This window comes from Engraulis encrasicolus, chromosome 16 (genome assembly GCF_034702125.1).
Source record: "Engraulis encrasicolus isolate BLACKSEA-1 chromosome 16, IST_EnEncr_1.0, whole genome shotgun sequence".
NCBI lineage: Eukaryota > Metazoa > Chordata > Actinopteri > Clupeiformes > Engraulidae > Engraulis > Engraulis encrasicolus.
In genome coordinates, this window is record NC_085872.1 from 46,874,168 (window position 1) to 46,884,600 (window position 10,433).

At 40.3% G+C, this 10,433-nt stretch overlaps 1 long non-coding RNA gene across 1 annotated transcript; it reads left to right on the forward strand.

The window, feature by feature from the left end:
* The first annotated feature begins 119 nt into the window (after window positions 1-119).
* Window positions 120-4,516, forward strand: LOC134466633 (uncharacterized). The gene is made up of 4 exons (XR_010038357.1): window positions 120-178; window positions 1,828-1,983; window positions 2,213-2,312; window positions 4,118-4,516. It is a non-coding gene; the product is annotated as an uncharacterized LOC134466633 (long non-coding RNA).
* Window positions 4,517-10,433: the final 5,917 nt, after the last annotated feature.

Genomic DNA, 10,433 nt, shown 5'->3' on the forward strand with positions numbered 1-10,433 from the left:
CAAAAATGTGTTTTTTAGTTTTAGTTTTACCAATGACCTTTCACCTTGCGACATGACTACATTTCGGGTATTGATAAGACGCTGCAAGCCACAGCTCGGTCTTTTCTGCTCCGGACGAGCGTGACCTTCCTTCCTCCCCCGATAGGAATCGGTGACGAGGATTAAGCCTCACGAGAGGGTGAGTTCAGTTAACATAATTTCAATGTGGGATTGTCGGTTATACTGGGAATTGTGTATGTTTCGCTATATGGGGTCTTAACAGTAAAATCGCTCCTTCACTAAAAGTTGCTGGTTTCTTGCTGGTGTGCTAGTTGTTAGCTAGACTGGACAAGGTCGCCTCGCCACACGGTAAGAAAGTGAGTTTCTATTTGGCCAACTGAATAAGTTGTAAATCTTGTATTTTGGTTTACATTTACGCAATGAAGCACACCCAGTTGTTTTTTTCCCAAATGGCCAACAATTAAGTCAACGCTGAAGCCTAGGCTAATGTCGCTAGCATTTCAGTTGGTGTGTTTCAGTAGCATGTTGCTAGCGGCACCACCAATGGGCACGGTCGTGTCAGGTTTTATCAGTCGTTGTATCCACGGGTGTTTTTATCTTACGGTTATAAGATATTAATAACGGAATGACTTGGTTTGGTATTTTGAAATAGTGCACATTATATTTTGGGCGCGAATCGTTAGCCCGAAGTCGTTACCCTCAGACGTTCTATTCCCTATCAGCTAACGCAATGCATGGTGCAACCATGTTCCAATGCGTTGGGGGTGCACGCGTCAGTCAGCATGAATGACAAATAGTAATAAGCTTGGGCTTGTGTATTTAAGCCACATGTAGTTTCCACATTAGTTTTAGCATACAGGTATTGGATATTCATAACGGGATATTTGATTTTCTTATCGAAATATATTTCACCATATTTTGGGCGCGAACAGCCCTAGCTCTTTCCCTCGAACATTCGATTCTCGCTCAGTTAGCCCAGTTAGCCCTATGTTGGTGCAACCATGTTCCAATGCATTGGGAGTGCACGCATTTTACTGTCAATGAGTGCACGCCATGATTTGAAAAAAAGACTGATCGGCTTAATCGCCTCAGTAATAAAGCATTTTGAGTTAAGATTTGAAGTAAAACGTTCATCAGCGTAGGCTACTTGTGTTAAAATCAGCTCCACTGGTAGGTGGCAATGGAGTAAAGGGTGTAACAGCTATGTAATAGTCAGTTTTGGGAAGTAACGGATTACTGTAATCCTATTACAAATCTTGAGTAACTGTATTCCCTTACAGTTCTTACATTTCTTACATTTCTGGTCATCTGACGCATTGTCAGACAGTAAAAAATAGACCATGCAGTAAAAGCTCCTATGTAAATATCATATTAATGTTGATGCTATCAGTAGTGTAAAGCAGTGTTTCCCAACCAGGGGTACGTGTACCACTAGGGGTACGCGAGCACACTGCAGGGGGTACTTGGAAAAATGTTATTTTTATATAAAATGAATGGGGCAGTCACATAAGGACATAGAAAGCGATATAGAACATGAATTAGGGGGTACAATCTGACATCGGACATCATCCCACATTCAAGACTTAACAGGGGACCTAAAATATGTTGCTTGGTTATATTGATAGTCCTGCTGGATGTGTTGTTGGCTTATTTATAGTATATAATATAAAATGAGACTTCTCTAATCTGTGTCTCCTCACTCGTTTCCTTTCTGTCTCTTATGTCAAGTTACACAAGAAAAAGCACATTTTGACAAGGATCAACGTCTGTAGTCTCTTGTGGCTTTTTTCCCATCCTAAAACAGTTGTTTTTTCTCTCCTGCTAAAGCTGGATTCAGAGTTCAACGACATCTGCGAGGGAAAGGGCGATTTGTTCATCAGAAGATGGGATGCCATCATCATTCCACATCTGATCGATGTTGCGCTTAAGGAGAAAAGTGAAATTGCTGCCCTCGTTCAGGGAGTGAGACAGACCTTACAGATGGTATGTTTTCACATATTTTATTTTGAAGTATTTTTTAAGTACTGGTAAATCTTCAATGTTAGACTGTATTTGTAGCCATTGTCTTTTTTTCTCCGTCTTTGACACCCTTTTGTATTAAAACTGAACGCAATGAAGGGAAAATGTCATTTTTAGATGGAACTGTGTGTTAACAGGATCTGAATCTCCTCGAGGTATGGAGGATTGAGAGCATCTTTTTTGTCATTTGCAGATGAGAAGACCTACAAGATGTTGGTTGTACTAACTCGTCTTCTGCCTCCAGTCGCTGCAGTGTCAAGTCGGCAATCACCCATCTTATTGATTTTGTACCCGTAAGTTTTGATTGGTTGGTTTTTACAAGCATTTTATTTGTAATGTATAACGTGCTGTGTAATTGGAGTGTCAGTTTACTGTCGACAGGGATGGGCAGTATTGCTATTACATCTAATTGAAATACATTTTGAAATACAAAATACTATTTTGTATTTTTATTTCATAAAAATGAATTGCATGTATTTGTATTTTGTATCAAAATACTTTCATCCAGTATTTTGTGTATTTCACAAAACTACAAATACAAATACTTTGTTCTAAAGAGTGTTATTACACAATATGAACACATGATGGTGCTGTAGGTTAAAAAGTATATGAATGCCCCTAGCTGAATTGGAGGTACATGCTTGGATTTCTTAAGCCTTGACTGAACAGGAAGTTCAATTTGTTTCAAGGTGATTGAGGAATGAATTAAATGATTAGCCAATGAGGTGTTAATGTTTCCCCATGTCATTCAAACTTGCCTTCAGTTTGCCATTTAGGGCCTTTTGTGTAGAATTGAGATATTTACCTGTGCATATTGTTTTAAAACTAGCTGTATAAAGTGCGTTCCAATATGCAACCTTGCTTCCTCCACTTCTGCTTGTGGCCTCGTACCAGGAAGTAATACGTCGGGATGACATCACTGACAACAGCATTACATTTAAATATCTCATAAAAGCTTAATTGTAAAGTCTTTGTCTCATTTGGGATGGTGAATGAAAAACACTCCCGTAAAAGTTGTTGTGGCTAGGCTGACAGCTGGGAAACCTAATTGTTTTCTCCACGGAGGATGGGCCAGGAGGCGGGGCGAGGCCACAAAAGCACAAGTGGAGGAAGCAAGATTGCATATTGGAATGCACTCTTAGAGCCAACCAGTATAGTTGCGATACCATAGAGGTAGAAAATACCTCTATGTGCGATACCCTGGCCACCATGCTATAGGGAGCGCAGTTTCAATGAGCAGTATAGTTGCAATACCTACTCTGGCCACCATCCTATAGTGCACTTTTTTTAAAAGCACTTGTATCTCTACTTTGTCACAGAAATGATTGCTATTCTTATGGCACTGACATGTTAATTCAGACAAATTAAGTCAAGAGTGAAGGGTGACCAGTTCAGAGATGTTCTCATTTGCAGGCCTCATAAACCGGCCTCATCGCCAACGTTGGAATGCGAAGCTGTTTGAAAAATTAGTTATGATGACACAGCCTACAGTATATCTCCCTTATATAGTATTATTCAACTTTTTGGTCTTGTGTTATCCCCACTGGGATGATTAAGGCCATACATACTTACTTGACCTACAGCAGGGCCTCTTTCTTTTTTGTTTGAGCTTTTGTTTGTTTTCTAATCATCATTCATTTCTCAGAATTTAATTATTCAATTAATTTCATTGTGTAAGTCAAATTGGTAGTTTTTGTACACAATGGCTTTTGATGTAAGCTTATTTGTTGTGTATTTTGTGTTGTTGAAAATACAAAATATTGTATTTCAATATTAGATACTATTACAGTTCTGTATCTTTACTGTATCTGTATCTGTATCTGTATCTTTGCCCATCCCTGACTGTCGATATAATTGGAAAGGTGTAATGACACCCCATGATGCTTTCTTTATAGAGTGGCTAACTTAACCTGCATAGAAAATTGACACATTTCATTTTGTTATACACTTGCCACATTTCATTTTGTGTTGCACACATTTTGTGTTGTACAACTGTAAATCTAACCAACTTGCCGTGCGCCAGATTGATCCATGCTAGTTGCTCAACACAACTGGAGTTGGACAGTTGTCTGAAATGTTCTGTTTATATCTGTTTCAGACTGGAACTAACATCTCAACACTCTGTGATGCCACTGAGTCTGAGGGCAAAGCACTCCAGCCGCATCTCGTTTCTGTTGGTCGCTTCGAGGATGCAGCACAGCAGTACGTCATCGTTGGGAAGAGTGACAAAGTCATCATTCCACTGGACGAAGATCTCACTGGTGCTGTGGACAAACTGTTCAAGGTCTTCTGGGTCTGCAACCTTTCATATCCACCTGAACTCTCCTCAGTTTTTGCATTCTTGGAGTATGTCTACAATATCCCTCTCTCCACAACCAGGAAGGCGCGGGTAATGGACCTAATTTCCAAAATGAACTCAGTTCAGTAATCAGAACAGCAATGTATATTTGTCCAAAATGCAATATGTACTTCAAGCAGAGTAAGATTCTGATTTGGCACTTGCAGGGTTCCCGCGGGTTATTAAAAATATTAAAAAGGCATTGAATTTAGTTATCCAGCATTAAGAGCATTAATAGCATTGAATTAGCTGTTAAAAGTCGGGAATTTTTTTCACTGCGGCATTAAATTTTCAAAAAACATTTCAGTGTGCAACCTAAAGGACGAAGTTTTTTTTTTCATAATGAAGATGACGCACAGAACGTCAATACCCATGATTCGTTGTAGAACGCTACTGTAAACACAAATCTAGAGTGCAGCGGCGTCATTTTTTGATGAGGTGAGGTGAAGAATGGGAAAGTGCCGGTTTAACCCCAAGTGGCTGCAGGATCCAAAATACTTTTGGGTAAAATCTGTGCCGAATGACCGCGAGGCGTGCTGCACACTATCATAATGACGCACAGAACGTCCATTCGTTGCACTGTAAACACGTGCACAAACCTTGAGTGCTGCAGCGACAACGGGAAGTGTAGCATTAACAATTATCTATCCTCGATGTAGCGCACAAGTATTTTTTCCACTAACCAGCAAAGTTTTATTTGTGCCGTCCAAGCACCAGTTGAACTCGAGAAGCAGGTTGTGATCAAAGCCACCCCCCCCCATTATATTTATTTCATTGTGTTCATGCAAACAGTGGAGAACTGACGTTGTGGAGTGTTACCGGTTTTCTTGGGGTATTCTTTTTAAGGCTATTGAACGTTGTGAAGCAAACTTAAGGAGCAATCAGAAATCCACCGCTGTCATTTGTAGCCATTTCAATTTCATGACAAAGCTGTGTTACAAACGCAATTAGGCTACTTGGCGAGACAGACCTATCGATTGGTCGCAACTAGTAGATGTATCACCAACGACCACCGACATTAATTAACACACTCTTGTTTGAGGAGCTCCGAAAAGCGTTAGCAGAAAACAAGGCGACGTCATGCAACATTTAGCCTCTTTTTAAAATCTTGCATTGAATTTTTGAGGTGGCCAATAATAACCACAGACGCGTAACCGCGGTTAAATCACACACTGGTTAGGCTACAGTGCACTCCACACACCAACGCGTGGGCACGCTATACCTGTTGGTAGCAAACTTGACTCGTATCAAATCCCGTCTCTGAACTATTTCCCCTTGCTGTTCGGAAAAAAAGACGACTACTTAGTTGATCTTGTTTTAATCGATGCGCTGCTAAACCAGGAGACCTGACCCATCTATGAATAGGGGGGCTCACGGCGCATTTCCTTACTGAATCATGCTCAGATAATGCATACTTCCCAGAATTGCGCATGGTGAAAAATAGTAAACAAGCATGGACGCATGCATGGTCTTATCGGATAATCATTATTGTGGCCATTCGACTATGGCAGTGCTATTCTCAAATACCTGTAAAACACTACATTAAGGGGGATCATTACTTGCACAACTAGCCCTATGACCAATAACTTGTTGACTCAAAAAATGAGTGGGTTATTGTCAGTTTAACGCTCAAATTGTAAATGGTACATTTAAATGTAGGCAATTATGCTTTTTGAACGTCATTATAATGGAGTGAAGAAAAACGATTTGGCCTAATTATTAGGCCCAACAACAATAATAATGGTCTACTCCAATTTAGTCTGATAGGTTTACATTATATTGGCTAATACATGTTGAAGGACAGATAGGCCTACTGTATGAATATAGGTTACAGTACATGTGCAAATTATGATTAGGCCTATGATTGGTCTACTTCATCCTAGAAAATGTCAATAGCCTATAAAAAACAGCAAATGTTCCAATTCTTTCTGTGTTTGGCTGATCGGTGATCATCACAGCAAGTCGGTAATCTGCAATTAACAAATAAATAGTGCTTTTGAAGCAGCTTTTGAATTCAATTCTGGGGTTTGTTTAAGTAAATAAATCTGAGATGCTACAATGCAACTTTGCATTTTAATTGTATTTTCCATAAATGTAGGCCTACATTCTTGTGCCAAACAGAGAGGTAATCTCTTAAGAAGTAATGAGGTTTGAATTTGATACGCGCTTTCTTAATTGAATTTCGTTCAATATTATTGAAATAATGGGTGCGATAAAAGTATTAAATTTTATGTGAACATGCATTAAAAAAGGTCTTAAAAGCATTGAATTTAGGTTTAACAATCCTGGGGGAACCCTGAATTGCGTGAAGTGCATGCATTGTCAGATCAATTGGACTTCACTCTGATTTGCAGCCAGGATGGTGGCCCTAAGACATACCAATGTATTAATTCTTTTTCCAAACACTTGAATCGACAACACAAAATTACAAATGATTTTGAGGATCACCAGCCAAATCCACAGCCTTATCCTCAGCCTGATCCACTACACGCCACCTCATCAGAATTGCCTCGTCAAAATGAAGCTGAAGAGCTCTCCAACAATAACTGTTGTGCAGAGGGCATTGTTGAGCCTGAACGCTCTCTGACCAGGCCCAAGGGGGCTACAGCAAGATTTGTTGCAAAAATGTATAGTGGTTCAAATGTTAGCCTCACTGATGTAACCCGAACTGTAAACAATGTGAAGGACCTAATGGAATCTACTGTAAGTGCAGGGCTTTCTCTGAACGGGGAAATAGGGGCACTCCACCCTCATACCTCCGTGGGTGCACCCTCATACTTTTATTTTTATATATACATATTTGAGCACCCCAAGTAAATTTCTCATTCACGGGGGACGGGGGCGGGGGGGGACGGGACACCCCCCTTCACCCCCGAAACCTGCCATGATGCTCCCTCATGCCAAAAAATCCTACAAAAAGCCCCGAAGTGGATTGCAAGATTCAGTCATTTCAACTTTAAAAGGTTGGGTGTGCCAGAGAACGATGAAAGGGTGCAGTCGCTCATGTGTGACTGAGAGTGCCAAACACACGTTTGATGAAATTGATACACCCCATAAAATGAGCACATATTTCTGGATGTTTTGTATTTCGACTACCATTTTATGCATATGTGGTGAAGGTGTCGAAGACCATCGAACTGGTCATACTAGATGATTTGGCTGATTTTAGGCCCCTTGATATTGTACGAGATTTCAACTCAGATAAACTGTATATAAACCCTAAATATAAAGTCTTTAAAATCTGACAGATGCATTGTACTGTATAATTTGTATCAATTTTGTACTGTATATTTGTGTATCAATAAAAATACTATGGTCTTGATAATCTAAATAGTTTGTTTTCCCCCCTCAAATTAATTGTTTTTGTTAAGTTCCACTTTTATAATGGTGCAGTGATGAGCATCAATAAATAACACATTCTTAAGAATAAATTACACATTTATGAGTTAAAAAAATAACACATTACTTGCACAAAGTGTGTCAGGAATTACACATTTATGAGTTAAAAAAATAACACATTACTTGCACAAAGTGTGTCAGGATGACACATTTCTGTGTCAATAAAGATGACACATATGATGTGTTATCTGGAAATTGACACAAAAATGTGTTGTCCCTGAGCACACACACCACATGTGTTGAAATTCAACACAAGTTGTGTCATTTTTGACACATTCCTTCTTAGAGTGTACAGTTATGTATGTTACCTGGTCATTTGTGCCTCCTGCGCTGTCTCTCTCTGTACTCTCTCTCCCTGTTTTTGGTCATCCGATTCTCCTTCGCCTCGTTCTCTCCCTCTGTCTTCAACTGATGCACTTCCTCCATCACCTCCTTTCTGTTGCTCAACTGCTACATCTCCTCCGTTGCCTCTCTCTCCTTCAACTGCTGCACCTCCTCTGTCACCTTCATACTCTATCTCTTGAACTGGTTCACCTCCTTTGTCACCTCCTTCTCTCTCCCTCTCATCTGTGCTTCCTCGTCTCTCTCTCTGGACACCCGTCTCTCTCTCATCACCTGTACCTCCTTGGCCTTGGATCTCTCTTTGGTGACCTGCACAATCAAGTTTTTGAACCTGATATAAAAAAAACTCAGTTAATGTTCAAATGGCTTGGCAGCAAACTCACATCAGAGTTTTAGAGAATGCATTTTCCCAATCAGGCTAAAGTCAAGCTGTCAGAAAATCTCCATTTGTAATGTGGCATATAGCAATAAAGCAAAGATGAGTTAATTAACTAATTAATTAAAAACATTCCTACCCTTTGCTTAGTAGGCCTAATTCATATGATCAGAAGAAAGCTACAGTCAGAGATGGTTGATAAAATCTTTGATGCAGTGCCAAATATGAATGACATATCCCAACCATCAATCACTAATCAGGATGCGGCAAAAATAGGATATCTTGTCTGCTGGTCGCCATGTTGTTAATCATATGATCAGAAGAAAGTTGCTGTGGTAGAAATTAAAGTAGCCTGCTGGCTACATAATATCCCATACCCATTATTTATACAATTGACTGTTGTTGTTTTTTTTATAACTAAATATACAGTGGCGACTGGCGACAAAAATATTGAGAGGACCTCCTCTGTCTCACTCCAAGCACAGCCATAGTGTCACGCGAGGAAGGAACCCCTTGTCTCCCCAACCCTCTCTCGTGTCTCTCTCTTCATTACTTCACTGGCGAAACAAACTGTAATCGCTTGGCTGTTGTCAACAAATGCGATTTTGAAAACAAAATATAATGCCACAATACATCTTATTTAAAATGGATGTGTTTACTACTGGTGTCAAAAAACTTACAGGCATTTTGGTTCAGCTGCATTGAACAAGCTTCTCATTTGAAGTGGATACTATCATAGGAAATCACGCAGGCAACTGGACAGGGGGTAACCAAAAACTACTTAAATGACGTGAAATAAAACAAACAGACGTCCGATTGCTAGGGTTTCACAAAATGTGTTGGTTTGAGGGAGTAAATATCCCAAGTGCTAGCCATCAACGAAGTCCAAAATAGCCAGCCACGTCCAGTGTTATTGAACTAGCTGTCTGTCGTAACCTAGCATAAAATAGCTATATAACTAACTGACAGGCAGAAAGGCAGTGGTACACTATAGGTTCTCAAAACACTCGGAAATAATGTCTCTTATGCCAAAGACGCATCCACGCATGATCATGTGGCAATTGCAAGTTAAAAGTAGAAAAAAACAATTGCTCAATACTTGATAAAGCTGATCGCTAATCAGTTTGAATTTGGGATAGTGGAGAAGAGGATTACCCATTGAGAGATTCCCTGATTGTCGCTCCCAACGCAGGACGCTCCCCGGTCGGCTCGCTCCCACTAGCCAGACTATCGATCCCACCGCCATATAACGGAGCTAGTTATCTTTTTGATGTTAGTTTTTTGTTTCTAACCCTAACCTTAACCCTAAACCTAACCCTAACCCTAACCCTAAATTGCTTGTATGTGGCAGTGTATGATAATACGTGAAATATAATCGGGTGGGACTACACGTCCGGGAGTGATAGAAACACCTGGGACTACACGTCCGGGAGCGATCTCAGTTGGGAGTGTCCATCCCCCATTGGACAGTACGTACTACGTACACAACTAACGCAGATTTGGGGAATACCAAGGGGGGCAGGGGGGGTTACATTACAACATGATTAAACATAACTGAACGAAACTATTTTTCACTATTTTACATAAAATGGGTAAAGTTGTTCATGCAAGACAAGTACTGTAATTATATAGGGGGGGTTGTACAATTATATAAGGGGGGTTATATTGTCAGGGTTTGAAGTCTGGGGGGGTCAAAACCCCCGTAACCCCCGTGGAAATTACGTCCATGCAAAACAAAATGTGCATTGGTTTTACACAACAATAGGCTACATTACCAGCCCAGCCGTGGGTCAGATGGTAGGTGCACTGCACTGTTATGCCGGGGACTTGGCTTCGGTTCTGGTCCGAGGTCATTTCCCGATCCTCCCTCGTCTCTCTCTTTACCACTCATTTCCTGTCCCACTCTTCCCTGTACTGTCTTAATAATGAAGGCGACACACATAATAATACTATTTATAT